The sequence below is a fragment of the Miscanthus floridulus genome, chromosome 10 (assembly GCF_019320115.1).
Source record: "Miscanthus floridulus cultivar M001 chromosome 10, ASM1932011v1, whole genome shotgun sequence".
NCBI classification, from domain to species: Eukaryota; Viridiplantae; Streptophyta; class Magnoliopsida; order Poales; family Poaceae; genus Miscanthus; species Miscanthus floridulus.
The window spans coordinates 27,862,082-27,878,825 of record NC_089589.1 but is presented as its reverse complement, the minus strand read 5'-3'; the positions used below and the strand labels follow the sequence as shown (position 1 = coordinate 27,878,825).

The 16,744-nt window shown below is 40.0% G+C and overlaps 1 pseudogene; it reads right to left on the bottom strand.

Annotated features, from left to right (window-relative positions):
• Positions 1-4,303: 4,303 nt before the first annotated feature.
• Positions 4,304-7,841, bottom strand: LOC136486412 (putative receptor-like protein kinase At3g47110; annotated as a pseudogene).
• Between the last annotated feature and the right edge of the window lie 8,903 nt (positions 7,842-16,744).

Sequence of the window (16,744 nt, the reverse complement as noted above, 5' to 3'; positions counted from 1 at the left end):
CCAGTTGCAGAGAGTTACCATGTCAAAAAATTGTATTGACGACACGATATGGCTGCTGAAGGTCGATATGAGAAGCAAGACAATACAATCATTCAACGGAGATGGGCTTTCATGCATTTGCATAAGCTAATCCCCAGCAATGTATCGCAATTCTTCTATACGTATCCAAGTAACGCTAGTGATGGTGCATTGACGGAGCAAAGACAGATGGGCATTGAGAGGCCACCGATAGTCGTCGTTGATGAGCAGACAGTAAGAGAGGACGATGCCAACAATCCAATGTTGCAATCTTCTTCGTTCATGGAGCCTTCTGATCAAGCATCAGAAATCTTTGAGGCCCTTCTACAGATATCTAGGTACGGTTTGGATGGTGATGAGCTGAAAGCGTATAGCATACTTGTCCAGGACAACGGCCGCCTGTTTAGGATCTCTCTTAAGATTACCAAAGAATATGAGGAAGGATTGGTTGCTGATGGAGATTATTAAGGCTAGTCAAGCTTATTGACCCAGAGTCAACTCTTTATGCAGCTCAGGCTTGCTTCCTATGGCCTGGCAAGTTGTGTGTCATGTGTCACAGAATTTCGAACTAGTATAATGCTTGACACTTTTGTGAGTACAAGACTCTGTTCTTTTTTTTTTAGAATTTCAGGGCAATGCCGGTCATTGCATTATCACAAGGACCAGAGTAACAGTTTTAGGCACTGGTGGTTCCATTATCCAGAAAATAAACTAACATGACGCTCAAACAGCACTCCCAACTCCCTCTCAAACAGCAAAGCACAGAGTAACTACGACTCTCATATTACAGCATGTTCCAATCTTTCTCAAAGCCTAAGAAGCTGACCCATTTTTCTTGGGCTCCGGACAGGTATCTGAAGCACCACCACACCTCTTCTGAACTTCCTCAGGATAAGTCCTCTGCTTCCAGTCCAAGGCCGATTTGTACATTAATTTCTCCCATTCGTTTTCCACCTTGTTCAGCCAGGCAACCTGGCAGACTGGTTGCCACTCTTCTTAGCTTCTCCAATTTGAGACTGAACTCCGTTCTCTTCTCCATTGGGCATAGCAGGGTCCAGCTTGTGAGCATATCAGAATTGTAATCAGTATGAAAGCACACTCCTCCATACAACACCCTGAAAACACATATCATTTCTTAGTTTCCAGAGCCCCCACAGGGCAGCAGCACAAAACATAACACTAAGCATCTACTATTATTAATCCACATTTGACCAATTGACAGAAGTCCATTCCTGCATTCCTCCCCAAAACGTCAGACAAATAACACCACATCTGTTTGGCAACTGCACAATCAAAAAATAAATGGGTTCACTGATTCTTTCTCACTACAAAAAAGGCAAGAAGGATCATTTACTTTCCTTCTAAGACTTTAAATTATCCCTAGTTAACACCTTATTCTTAGAAAAAAGCCAGAGGAAGAAATGTACTCTGGGTGGAACTTTGAGATTCCATACAGCAGGAACATGGACAGACTTAACTCCTCTAAAATTTATGACTTTGTAAAGAGATTGGGAAGAGTAACACCCCCTAGAATTAAAAGTCCAAATCAAGGGAGTCTTCCTCTTCTAAAAACACAATAGTAGAAGCTAGCTGGATAATTTCTTGCCATCTAATCATAAGTCTCTCATCCCTCCTCTTCTAAAAGTACATTTCAGATCTACTCCATCCCATAAGTCAAACACTGACTGATTTTTTTCATTGACTAACACATAGATGTCCCAAAACTGAATAGCTAAACTAGATGATCCTAACCAATTATCCTCCCAAAACCTCACTTTCTTACCATTGCCAATATGCCATCTGTAACCCATCTTTGCTGCCCTAGCAGCCCAAATCATACCTTTGAAAAAAACTAGAACTACCAGTTGTGTTACTATAGAAGATATTAGGCCTATCAGTATTATAACTTATGATCAATCAACTGTTTCCAAAGCTTATTCTCATCTAGACTATATCTCTTACCCAGGAAGCCAATAGACAAATATTTAAATCTATTAGATTTGGAATACCTAGACCTCCAAACTCTTTAAGCAGACTAACTGTATCCAGTTAACTAGATGATACCTATGTGCCTCAGGATTATCATTCCATAACAATTGGCCATATGAGTATGAATGATCCTAATTGCCCATTTTGGAAACTTAATAAAGGAGAGAAGATAAACTGGTATACTTGCCAAACAGGCCTTAATAAGAACTACTCTAGCAGCATATGACAAAAGCTTCCCTCTCCCACCTGCTATCCTCTTAAGCATCTTATCTACCAGAGGTTGAATGTCTTCTCTCCTTAAATTATCATTGTGCAGAGGAATACCTAAATATTTAATAGGAAACTCTCCTAAAGGACAGGAGAAAAAGTGAGAAAGATCATGGGCCTCTAAGTCACTCAAATTCATAGGAATGATCTCACTTTTATGGAAATTGACCCTCATGCCTGAAATCTACTCAAACCATAAAAGAATACTTTTTAGATTGACTAGATGACTCTCTTCTACATCAGTGAACAAAATTGTATCATCAGCATATGGAGGGCTATAATGCCCTATGTCTCTAAAACCTGACGCTAGACCTTTTACCAAACCAAGCTTTGCCCCTTCAGGAGCATCTTAGTTAACACATCACTAACTAAGTTAAATAGCAGAGGGGATAAAGGATCCCCCTGCCTAAGACCTTTTCCAGTCTTAAAGAAAGAGCTTTCCTCACCATTTAAGCAAACTCCAACAGAGCCCTTTTTGTCTATTTTCTTTATCCAGCCAATCCAAATCTGATTAAAACCTCTAGATTGAAGTACTTCAAAAAGAAAATCCCAGCAAACCCTATCATATGCTTTTTCATAATCTAATTTTAGAATAGCACCTCTTTCTTTGTTACTATGAACACTATGAACTATTTCATGAGCAAGAACTACACTTTCTAGGATATACCTCCCATGTATAAAAGCACTTTGGTGAGGTGACACTAGTCTATCCACTACTGTACTTAATCTAAGAGTCAAAACTTTGGATTTTTTTTGAAACTGCAATTAATAAGGCTGATTGGTCTAAATTTGTCATGTTCCTAACACCTTCTTCCTTAGGAATCAAACTAATCATGACAAAGTTTAGCCTATACAGATACAGTTCCCCATTAAAAAATCATTGAACATTTTCACTAAATCACCTTTGACAAAATCCCAAAATTTCTGGTAAAAACACAAAAGAAATCCCATCAGGGCCAGGAGCCCCTTCAGCATAACAACTAAAAACAGCTTCTTTGATCTCTAACTCAGTAAAGGGAGCTGTAAGCACATTATTTTCTACCTCAGTAATTTTTTCATTATGATTCAAAAAATCATCAGCTAAATGAATATTAGGTCTACCTTCATTCTTAAAAAGATCCTTGTAGAAATTAACAGCCACCTCCATCATGGCTTTTTGTTCTACAACAGGCCCCTCAGGCCCATCCAAAATTAAAACCTTTTTCTAAGGTTTATTTCATTTTCGGATGAGCTTGTTTAATTCAAGTGTTGTCAGATTACCTCACCTCTCAACTGTGTGTTTACACTTGTACTTATGCGTTGGATGGACAAGGTGTGAACACAACGGTTTTTTGACAAGTACCCCGCAGTTTCATGATGCGGTGAAATATGTAACCCTTATGGTTGGTAACCATGAATTCAGTGATGTCTCAAGTAATCCTGTAACCATGTATATGCATCTCTAAGCATGAAAACCAAGAATGAATCTCGCCTATATGGTGATCAGATCCCAAGTTTCACTAATTTTGGTGAAACATGAGGTTGTTACTACTATTTATTGAGCATAGCATATTTAGTGGCGATGCTACAAGTAAAATATCATCTGGAATGTTGTATTAGCATGTGTGCATCTGTGACTATGAAACCTAGAGTGAATCTCCCCTAGGTTGCCCTGCTGTTTTATTCAGTGTGTCTGGTCAGCCAAGTTCGATCTTAATTTGCCCTGCTGTTTATTCTGTGTCAGCTTATTGCAGAACGATTGAACTGAAGCCTCAGAAGTTCTGGAGTGATCGTTTCAGGCAGCCATTAAGGTGGTGATAGATTCATGAAACTTAACTCCATGGGTAGAAGCTTTATCACACAACGGTTTCAATTCTAACGTGCAAACTGTCACAACACAACTGGTATTGCTACGGCAACAGTACAAGTCCCTTCTTTTCAGAAAGCAAACACGAGAAAATTCACCAAATGTCAGAATCACATCTGGCAACAGTACAAACAAATCCCTTCTTTTCAGAAATCAAACACGAGAAATTCAAGAACTTGCATGCTAGTGTGACGTTTTTTTTTTTCCTTCTTGAACTGCCGTTATGGTGCAAGAAGATAAGCTTTATTATGTCAGCAGTAGCCACTAGGGTAAAAGTGACAAAACCTGGAAGAGGGGAAAAAAAGAGTGAGGTGCATCTAGAACAATTTTTAAAGTATATACCTTATCAAGTATAGAGGACGTTGTTTATATTACCTTAGTTTTCTCTTGGAAATGCCTTCTTGATTTCGTGCAACCTTGCAGCCACTTCCTGCATGCAGATGCGCTCATTTGGGGATGCCTTAGTGCAGAGAAGCCCAATGTTTAGAACTGAAAGCAAACACTCTAAGCTTTTCTCCTTCATGGCAAATGAAGTTTCTTGAGATAAATCTTGTTGCTCTTCTAGTAGTTGAGGGTCAATAATCTGTGGTATCATGTCAGGAAAGTTCATCTCAACAAATTTCGTAATGTTCATCCCACCATTGAACATATCGTCAGTTGGCCTCCTCCGCAAAAATATTTCAAGTAGAACAATCCCGAAGCTGTAAACATCTCCAGCACTCGACACTGCTCCACCTGTAGCACACTCTGCAGATTGCACAAAAGAATTGCTTACACCAAAGATAAATGCACACGAGAAAATTATGCAGTATGAAACTTCGTATTACCTGGAGCAATATATCCTATTGTTCCCATAATAGCACCTGAAGTCGAGATCGAGTGAGTGCACGATGATGCTGCTGAGTCAAATTTGAACCTGGCAAGACCAAAGTCTCCAACATTTGCTGTCATATTGTCATCCAAAAGAATGTTGCTAGGCTTTAGATCACAATGGACGATAGTTCCTTGGTTGCCATGGTGGAGGTACTCCAATGCATCTGCAACATCCACTGCAATACTTAACCTTTGAGCCATTGTGACGTGGATTTGAGTTGAGGTGTTCCCATCACATCTAGTTGAGTACAGTAGCTCATGCAAGTCGCCTTGTGGCATGAACTCATAGACTAAGGCTTTGAAATCATTTCCACTGGAATCAATACTGGAGCATACAGTTACTATAGGAACTAGATTTCTGTGCCGCACCTTACGTAGAGCGTTGCATTCTGCAATGAAGCTCTGTTGTGCTCCCCTTGTCTCTAGACGGAAAACTTTGATAGCAACCAAGGTTCTACCTTGGAAGAGTTCTCCTTTATACACGGAAGAATATCTTCCTTTGCCAATCAAATTGGATGCTGAGAACCCACATGTTGCTCTGGCGAGATCGTTGTAAGAAACTTTGGGAAATTTGCTACCCAATGATGGCAAAGATAATAGGTTTCTTTTTTGTTTTCCTCTCCAGACAAGCATTACAGTTATGACTATAGCAACTAACAAAATGCTGGATAAGGGGATCACCACTTTTTGTACAATGGAATGTCGCCTCTGCTTACTTGAATTAATAGGCGTGACATGGCATGCGAGTAGGTGTAATTCCAATGGCCCACCACAAAGCCCTTGATTTCCATCAATCCTCACAGCAGTCACATTGCTGAATATCCCTTTCATTGGGACCTCACCACTGATGTTGTTGAATGACAGATCTAGTTGTTCAAGGTATGGGAGGTTGCTGAGGGACATTGGTATTGACCCAGTCAAATTATTGTGAGACAAGTCCAGAACTTGTAGGCCACTTATGTTGCCTATTGTAATGGGGATGCTTCCTCCAAAACTATTCTGTCCCAGCACAATGTATAGCAAGTTTTCACAATTACCTATAGTGGTCGGAATGTCTCGAAACAGCATATTTGACGAAAGATCAAAATATGTGAGTGCCTTGGCATTGCCTACTTCATAAGGAAGTTGCCCATGCAGGTGGTTTACAGATAAATCAATATAAAAGATTGTTGGAATTCCAAACATCTCTTTGGGAACACCGCCATGAAGAAGATTATTTGAAAGCTGCACTTCCAAAGATTCTGAAGATTTCCTATGCTTGCAGGTAAATGCCCTTCGAATTTGTTGGATTGAAGAAAAAGTTCTGATAACTGAGACAAGTTCGAAAGGGATGATGGGATAAACCCTGAGAAACTGTTGTTAGCTAAACTCATCGCTTGCAAACTTTTTAGAGCTCCAAGCCATTCTGGAATCTGGCCTGTAAGTTGATTCCCATCTAGTTCTAGCCCCATCAGGTTGTGAAGGTTTGCGATGCCAGAAGGAAAACCACCTGATAGTTGATTATACCCCAGAAATAATGTCTGCAGTTCAACAGAAAGGTTACCTAATGAAGTTGGTACATTTCCTTGTAGCTGATTCGACTCTACAGACAAAAGCCGCAGCTTACTACAGTTGCCTAAGCTGTAAACAAACTCCCAGTCTTGCTTGTTATGAGCTTCAAGTTTATTATACCCAAGATTCAGCCAGTAGAGTTTGCGATGTTTGCCAATGTATCTAGGCACCACCCCCGTGAAACTGTTGTCTGCTATCTCAATGAAGCGCAGATCAGATGCATTGGCCAATGAGGAAGGGATGTATCCATGAAAAAAATTGGAGGCTATTGCAAGGAATTGGAGGTTGGGAAGAAAGGTACCAAGGCCAGGTGGCACCTCGCTGCTAAAATGATTCACTGTAATATCAAGGGCAAAAAGAGTAGAAAGATTCAGGATTGCCTCTGGAAAAGTACCTGCCAAATGGTTGCTATCAGCGAGCAGATACTGTAGCTCCGGTAACTTGGCAAACTCATCTGGGATGTTTCCGGCAATCTTATTGAAACTTACGTCAAGCATTTGTAGTGTTGTAATATTGGCAAGAGAAGAAGGAATGGTTCCAGAAAGATTGTTAGATCGAATCTCCAGCTGTTTGAGTCCAAGTGGCAGAGCCGGAAATCCTCCAACGAGATTGTTCCCGTTGAGCCATAGTTTCTGCAGACGAGAGCAGTTTCCAAAAGTTGGTATAACTCCATGTAACGTGTTGTTACTCAAGTAGAGGGCTTGGAGGCGATGCAACTGGCCAAGGGATGCTGGGATTTGTCCACTGAATCTGTTTGTCACCAGGGACAGGTGTTTCAGGAATGTCAGGTTCCCGAGGGAAGGAGATATTTGGCCGACTAAACCTCTATTTCCAAGGTCAAGATTAGTGACACGATTGCTCCTCGTCCTGCATGTGACACCTTGCCAGTTGCAGAAGTGATTGCTGTCATTCCAAGATGCCAATGCTTGCTGTGGATCGAAACTGATCGCCTTCTTGAATTCAAGCAACGACAGTTGATCTGTTTGGTTCTCATGGCCAGGAGTGGTGGTGCAGGTGACAGGATGCACCAGGCTGAAGGCCATGAGCACGAGCAGAAGCCGTCGAGTTGCAGCAGCCTTCATAGTGATAAGCTTGGGATTGATTGAGAGATTCAGAAGTACATAGTGAGGAACTCCAGCGCCTTCAGCTTTCTGTTCTGTTTCGATGTAAGAAACTGCAGAGGCATAGGAACCAAGAGAAGTATTACAATGAAAATACTAACCGAGAAAAATCATTAAATATTACTTCTTATATAAGTTAAAGTCTGTCAAGTACGTTGAGTACCTGAAACTAACATGATGTCAGTGTTCTTCTCTTCAGCAGTGATCTGAACGGCAAGTGAAAAATCCCAACTGCAGGATAGCTATCAAATATGTAATGTACATGTACTGCCATACAGACGTAAGATAAGAACATTTGCTTCAACTTCAAAAACCTTGCGGTTCTTCTGTATAAAGTTCTTGCATATAAAGGATGACGATGGAACTGACGATATGCGGATATGGTAAATAAGAAAGAAATATTTCAGGAAACAATATGGTAAATCAGAAAGAAGAGGGGTAAGGGGGGCATGTGGTTACAGAAATCGAGGTGCTTGCCTGATCGTCGACGGCCAAGGTGTCGGAGCTAGATATAGCCGGCGATCGACGAAGCAGCCAGCCACCACCACGCGACGACACACGCACCTACTGATCGAGCTGACACTGACAGGGGCAGCTGCCTGAGGCTGCATATATATCTGATGGTCGGAGCTAGATATCGCCGGCGATCGACGAAGCAGCCAGCCACCACCACGCGACGACACACGCACGTACTGATCGAGCTGACACTGACAGGGGCAGCTGCCTGAGGCTGCATATACATCTGATGGTGGTGATGGTTATACATTACACAGGGCGAGAAAAGAATCGATGGGCCAACCTTCCAGACGCTTGCTTTCTTGTATAGATAGAATAGATGGATGCTAGCTTTTTCCTCTCCGCGGGCCATGTCGTCCATGAAGGCGGCTTCCGGCTTCCGATCCGCCAGATTCTGATTCCCATCACGGCAGGCAGGACTTGGACTGGATGGCCTGAAATTCAACCAAACTAGCCGCCTTCGAGTTGCATTTCTCTTGTATATTTGCAGTGCGGGAGAACCTGTGTGCGCTAGGAAATGTCCCTTTTTTGCGCTTCCGTTCCGTCGTTGCGCTCTCACGGTCTCACCTCACCTCACCGGGCGGCTGCCGTCCAACACAGCTTTGGGCTTTTGCGGGGCGAGGCCTGTCGCCTGTCGGCTGTGGGCCGGGAGGGCACGCCTTTTGCGCACCCTCAAGGCCTCAGCACAAAAGGACTGGGTGGGCCGTGGCCCGTGGGTTATCGAGCAAGACTGACAGTTCATCCAAATGGATAGCAGGGCTAACTTTGTTGTCGTAAATAGTCTAGCTGTTAGCCCATTATAGCTATCTAAAGCCGAAGGAAAACTTTAGCCCATTGTAGTTATGAATACGAATATATTCTATCTATTACTAGCCCATCATAGCTAGTTAAACACAGTCGACATACATCAAGACCACCGATCGAGTTTGAACTAGTCATGTACGACTTAAGCAAGATGTAAGATTTCATGAAACATACACAGATAACGGATGATAGACAAAAAAAACAATAATCTGGTTTTTTTTATTCTAGTCATACTCTATATGATTTTATTTGCCTATAAAACATCAATGAACATGTATGATATGAACTCTCATGTGGGCTTTTTTTTCTTCGCAAACCTGCGTTTTAAACTGTTTCATTAAGAGGGCAAAAGAATTAGAGAGAAGGGAACCGCCGCTGGATGTGCCAGAAGGTGCGTAGCTCTCATGTGGGTTAAGAAAAACTTGCTAAAGAGCATATGCAGTGCCCCCTGCAAGGTCGTCCCTAATTAAGCTCTTGCTGCTCTGCATTGATGGTTACTCCATCCGTTTCAAATTATAAGACGTTTTAGATTTTCTACATATATTATTTTTTTTGCTGTGTATTTAATTATATATTATGTCTATATACATAGTAAAAGGAATATATCTAAAAAGAAAAAAACGTCTTATAATTTGGAACGGATGAAGTACATTACACTTGACAAAAGCTTCTGGGACTGGGGAGCCATTAAACCTGGCCGATCCACTGCGATTGGGAAGCACGAAGCAATGTAATGAGATTTTTTTGCAGGCCTGCTGGAATGCTAGCTGGATTCTGGATCCACTCTTAAGATCATGTGGTAGCTAGCGTTGCGTTAACGTTGCTTGCACTGAAGAGTGAAGACCGACAGGCGACAGTGCATGCGGACTGGATGAAAAAAAAATGAAAACAAAGAGTACCTGAAGGCGGAATTGACGATCACATGCACTGTTTGTTTTGACCGGCGAACATGCATGGTGACTGCTGATGCATGTGCAGGAAGCACACACGTTCCTGCATGTATCCTATTCATGGTGACCTGCTGTAAGTGACGCTTTTCACCGTGGCCATGATGATCATTTTGCCGGATCCCATTCCCATCCCAGGACTCGTGCAGTGCATGCATGCCAAGATTGTAAGGCTAGAGAGACACTACGCCAGGTTCTTACAGTAAGAACGGGGGTATTTTTACTGTAGAGACGGCTGGGGTTGGAGGTGTCCCTACAGTGGACGTCCTCGGGCCCCAGCAGCCTAGCCGCCCCTACAGATGGCACTGTAGGGGTGGCTGGTAACCTGAGTCGCCCCTACAGTTGGGGTTGATCTGTAGGGGCGGCTCAATCACCAGCCGCCCCTGCAGTGCTTATTTGTCTTTTTTCAAATTTCAAAATTTGAAAGATTTAAATTTAGTCAAATGACAAGATAATCAAAATAAAAGTTGTAGATATTGATGAGTTGAACAACTTTTGTATTCATCACTTTTACATCTGAAATCATTTAGGGTTTTAAAATTTGGTTTGAACTTGTTAAATTTCAAATTTTAAAATGTGTAAAACATTGTCACATCTAAGTTTGATCAAACTTAAATGTTGAAGCATGATTTTAAAAATTTTTAGGAAAAAAACCATCACAATTGGAGTTAGTATGAGGGAGAACAACTAGTTACAAAGTTTACCCACAGATTAAAAAGATAAATCACACTGTTCTAGATGATCCTTACATGATTATAGTGAATAGTATGATTTCTTTTTTTAATCTGTAGGTCAACTTTGTAACTAGTTTTTCTTCCTTATACTAACTCCAAATCTGATAATTTTTTTCCTAAAATTTTTTAAAATCATTCTCTATCAATTTATTTTGTTGGTTTTGTCAATATATACATATGAAAAGTTTGAGAAATTTGAATTTTGAATTTAAAAAAAATGCAACTTTAGACAAGATTTTGGTACCCCAAATGATTTCAGTTGAAAAAGTGATAAATACCAAAATTGAATAACTCATCAAGATCTACAACTTTTGTATTGGTCATTTCTTCATATGACAAAGTGGTAATGACATTGTTCACAAATATGACACATTTCTCATAAGGTTTTATAAACTATATGAGACATGTGTAAGATTAGTGAACAATGTGTGCTAAGAAATTATCAAATGAAGAAATGACCAAAATAAAAGTTGTAGATATTCATGAGTTGAACAACTTTGGTATTCATCACTTTTTATGTTGAAATCAATTTGGGTCTCAAATTTTGGTTCGAACTTGTCGTTTTTCAAAATTTCAAATTTGAAATGTTCAAATTTTGTCAAATGACAAGATGACTAAAATAAAAGTTGTAGATCTCCATGAGTTATTCAACTTTGGTATTCATTACTTTTTCAATTGAAATGATTTGGGGGTCCAAATTATGGTTTCAACTTGTTTTTTTTTAAAATTTCAAAATTTGAAAGGTTCAAATTTAGTCAAATGACAATATAACCAAAATAAAAGTTGTAGATCTTGATGAATTGAACAACTTTTGTATTCATCACTTTTACATCTGAAATCATTTAGGGTTTGAAAATTTGGTTTGAACTTATCAATTTTTAAATTTCAAATTTTAAAATGTGTAAAACATTGTCACATCCAAGTTTGATCAAACTTAAATACTGAATCATGATTTTAGAATTTTTTATGAAAAAAACCATCACATTTGGAGTTAGTATGAGGGAGAACAACTAGTTACAAAGTTTACCCACAGATTAAAAAGAGAAATCACACTGTTCTAGATGATCCTTACATGATCATAGTGAACAGTGTGATTTTTTTTAATCTGTGGGTCAACTTTGTAACTAGTTTTTCTTTCTCATGCTAACTCCAAATCTGATGATTTTTTTTTCTAAAATTATTCTCTATCAATTTATTTTGTTGGTTTTGTCAATATATACATATGAAAAGTTTGAGCAATTTAAATTTTGAATTTAAAAAAAATACAACTTCAGACAAGATTTTGGTACCCCAAATGATTTTAGCTGAAAAGTGATAAATACCAAAGTTGAATAACTCATCAAGATCTACAACTTTTGTATTGGTCATTTCTTCATATGATAAAGTGGTAATGACATTGTTCACAAATGTGACACATCTCTCATAAGGTTTTATAAACTATATGAGACATGTGTAAGATTAGTGAACAATGTGTGCTAAGAATTTATCATATGAAGAAATGAACAAAATAAAAGTTATAGATATTCATGAGTTTAACAACTTTGGTATTCATCACATTTTATGTTGAAATCAATTTGGGTCTTAAATTTTGGTTCAAACTTATCGTTTTTCAAAATTTCAAATTTGAAAGGTTCCAATTTTGTCAAATGACAAGATGACTCAAATAAAAGTTGTAGATATTAATGAGTTGAACAACTTTGGTATTCATCACTTTTTATGTTGAAATCATTTTGGGTCTCAAATTTTGGTTCGAACTTGTTATTTTTTAAAATTTCAAATTTGAAAGGTTTAAATTTTGTCAAATCACAAGATGACCAAAATAAAAGTTGTAGATCTCGATGAGTTGAACAACTTTTGTTTTCATCACTTTTACATCTGAAATCCTTTAGGGTTTTAAAATTTGGTTTGAACTTGTCAAATTTCAAATTTCAAAATTCTTACCACACTGTGCAGCTGCACAGGCCATGCAGCCGGCCAACCTGGGCCCAGGCCGAGAATGCCCCTTGGGCAAGCTTCTCCCGTAGGCCCATTTAGTGCGCAGCTCATCGCAGCCACCGATCCTAGTCGGACGACCAACCTTCTTTCTTGGTTGATACAAAACCGGCTGCCCTCAAAACCCTAGAGTATTTCCTTCTCCATTAGCTTTTCACGCACGCAACAGCCAGATGCGGCAACGACGATGCTGAGCATGGAGAAGGAATGGCGCCACCTTGGGGTCCCTCGCCGTATGGCGTCCCGCCTCATGCTGCTCCGCCTGCGCGCCGGCCAGGTCGCCATTGCGGCGCCATCGCCCCCCGCACTCTCCGCAGTAGCAGCGACGGCGGTCCTGGGGCGCCTCGCATCCGCGGCCATCCACCATGACTGGGAGCCCTTAGCTGGAGGTGCGCGGCACCGTCGAGCGGCCTCTAGGCCAGCACCCTTAGCTGGAGGTGAGCACGCACCGGAGAACAGCGGCGGCGGTGGCGCAACTCCCTTCAGTGGCCGCCGATGACTTTGCGCAGGGCCGTAGGGCCAAGGACGAGCACGACGATGTCTTACGGTGAGTGAAAAGAGCTTATCTTTCATCCTAGGATTAGGATTTTGATGGGATTTGGTGAAGCTTATGGACTGTTTCGGGATTTTCAACATCTAGGGTTCGGATTGAACTGATTTGGGGGGGGGGGAACGCGACTTAGGGAAAATTAGGCTTATTAGATGTTTGCTTTGGCTTTACTTGACATTCAACTAGACAGATGGAACCAAAATCCTCTCTATACACTATAAGTAAGCAGCAGCAATTATATTAGAATATTTGTAGTAGATGAAATATGTGAACTGAAGTTCAGAACTAACTGTTCTTTGTAATAGATGACTATTTAACTGTAGTAGGAGGAAAAACTCATATTGTACACATTGTTATGTTTCAGACATAGAGTCTCCACACCACAACCTAGGTGGTATTTGTAAGTTAGAAGGAAGATATGGGAGAATGGTAAATTGTGCTGTATGCTTGGCTTACTTGTACTAGAAGGTGCCTTTTGATTGTATTTTCTCTACCAACTATTTCTGGTGAGCTTCTCTTTCAGCAGTGGAATTATCTTTCAACCTGCAGGTTTATTTTTGGAGCTCAATGAGGACGTGTGTTCAGAGTTAAACTGCAAACAGCTCGTTCAGTTTTTAGGTTCAGAATTACTGTTATTTTTTCTTTGTTTGGTTGGTTTGGTCCCTACGGCAGTTCATGTAGCTGTTATGGTCACCAGAAAAAAAATATCAATAATTTTTCATTCTCTAATACATGAGTACATGTCTGGGAAGGAACCATAGAGAAATAATCAACAAACAGAGGCAGCATAGGTCCATACACAAATATGATTATCCCAGGCTGATTGAATTGTACTCTAAATTATAAAAGTGGGAATGACTTATGTTTGTTATCTTCTTTGGTTGCAGGATGAGTGGAATATGTAGTATCACATATATAAGTAGAAAAAATCACAATGATGGATGTGCATAATGAATATATTTTGCTAATTGCCTTATACTAAAATCAGAATGCGCTCGTACTTGGTTCTTGTTTTGAATAATATATCTATGCTCCTTTATCCCTTTTACTGAACTGAAGACCAAACGTAATTATATATGTACTGCCAGTTGAATTTAGGCTGTTTAGGCCGTGTTATTCTCTCCAAGCTGTTGTTTGGTGCAAACCAGCAGCTGTAGCTTGAGCTGCTCTTGATTTTTTGGTTGTGCTGGGTCTCTGACTCTATTGCAGTCGCAAACGGCAGCAACCGTTCTCGTTTTTTTTTTCTGTCGATAGCTTTGCAGCTTCCTCTCTAGTGCGTGCCTGACTGTTGCTTCGAATTTGTTTCTGTGCAGCAGGTCAGCCCATCGGCAGTGAGCACAAAATTGTTCCAGCTGGCAGCCTTGATATTCATATCAACAACAGAAGCTATTCTTTAATAACAACAGCTGTAGCTGTCTGCTTTCTCGACCGTGATTAACTTTGCAACTACAGAGTTTGGCTCTATTCTTAAATTTGCAAAACTGCAGCACGTTACTTCCAGCAACTCGGTTATCTTATTTGGAATGCAACAATGAAGGTAATTGTCACTTGCAGGCAACTTTCATGCTGCTATCAGTTTAGTTTAAAACCTTTAACTTGGCTTAGTTGTTTGCCTGCCTTGGTTCCGAGTTATTTTGCAACACAGTTTAGGCATTAAGTAAACTGCTGCTTTTTTAATAATTTGGATGTGCAGCTTGTGTCCTGTATCGTTTCGGAAACTAGAGCATAGTGGGAACAATATCATTTTTTCTCGAATTCAGTTCTATGCTATAACAACAGCTTGTCTATTTTGTCTAAACTGCATTAGGCAGCAACACGTCAAGGTCAAGCACCAGCTCAGGTAGAGATAGGAGACAGCTGGACTATTGTTCTCTGAAGTTCGAACTCTGAACCAAGCATGGCTAATGGTCAGTAGCAGTAATCATTATTCAGAGTTCAAAGTGAACTCTGAACCAAGCATGGCTAAGTCCTGTGTAGTGTTTAAATGTTTGCAGCTATTTCTTTTTAGATGGTAAAATAGTACAGACAGTGGTAAACTAGACTTGACATAATTTTCATTTTGGTTTGATCTGTGATGCATGACCAATGTTCCTAATTAAACATATTTGTGATAGATGAAGGTTTGCAAGAAGGCATCTGGACCTCTCAAGGGCACTGCATGTGTAGTTGTGACTGCATCAAATGTACTGAATTTTCAGTATTGGCTAGAGCAAATGTTTGAACTTTATTATTCTAGTTGTATTTACTTGCTGTGATTTTGTGAAACCAGTGTCAAAATGTTTAGTGTGAATTGGTGTACTTCCTGGAAATGCTTAGATATATGTCAGAGTTGAGAAAAGATTGTTGTTACTTGATTTGTATATATATATATATATATATATATATATATATATATATATATATATATATATATATATATATGTGTGTGTGTGGTCAGATTTGAATTTGAATTATTTTTTTACTGAAAAATCTACTGTAGGGGCAGTTCTTGATTGAACCGCCCTTACAAATACACACAGTAGGGGGCGGCTGGTGATACAGCCGCCCTTACAGAAGTCCACTAGGGGCGGCTGATATTACCAGCCACCCCTACAGAGGGCACTGTAGGGGCGGCTGAAAACACCAGCCGCCCCTACAGAGGGCACTGCAGGGGCGGTCAGAAAACCGCCCCTACAGAAACACTCTCTGTTGGAACACCCTGGGAAGGGCGGTTGGCACAGCCGTCCCTACAGAGGCTCTAGAACCACCCCTATAGTTAAATTCTGTAGTAGTGCGAGCCACCCTTTTGCCAAATGCCAACGCGTGCATATGCATTTTGTACAAAAATAAGCCCATAATATAATATAGTACTACATGCAGGTAAAAAGAGACGGCCTACGTGTGCTTTTGTCATGTCATCGATCCACGTACGTATCCTCCTACTAGTGCATGTGCATGTGCATGTGCATGCGATGCGTGCAGCTCCAGTAAGGCTGACGCGCGCGACCATGGGTTGGATACATTCTGTGGATAATTATCTGGAAGGAAATAAATATAATACCAATAAATAGGATAACAGCGACGATCAATCAAAAAAAAAACTGAGAAGGATTAAAAACTGATAAGTGATTAATTAGAGAGTAAATTAAAGTATATTTTTCAACCTAAAACTCACACCATAGTTCGATTTTTCAACCTTAAACTATGAAATCGAGTTACAGCACCTTCTAAATAAACTAAATCCGAACACACACACACACACATCATAAACAAATAGAGAACATTTTAAAAAAATAATTGGTACTAGTTCCATAATTTCCTGATTGAAAATATTAGTGTTTATGAATTTTTAGGCAGTAAATCAAGTTTTTTTTTGTTATTTTTACATAATAGAAAACCACCATTGAAAGCAACGTAAGGAGCAAACTTGCCCAGTTTTGACAATTTGAGGGTGTTCGCTCGTTATCCGCTCTCATAGTTTAAGGTTAAACATGAGACTACTACTCAAGTTTTAGGGAGAAAAATGTACTTTACCCTTAATTAGATGCTCTAAAGTT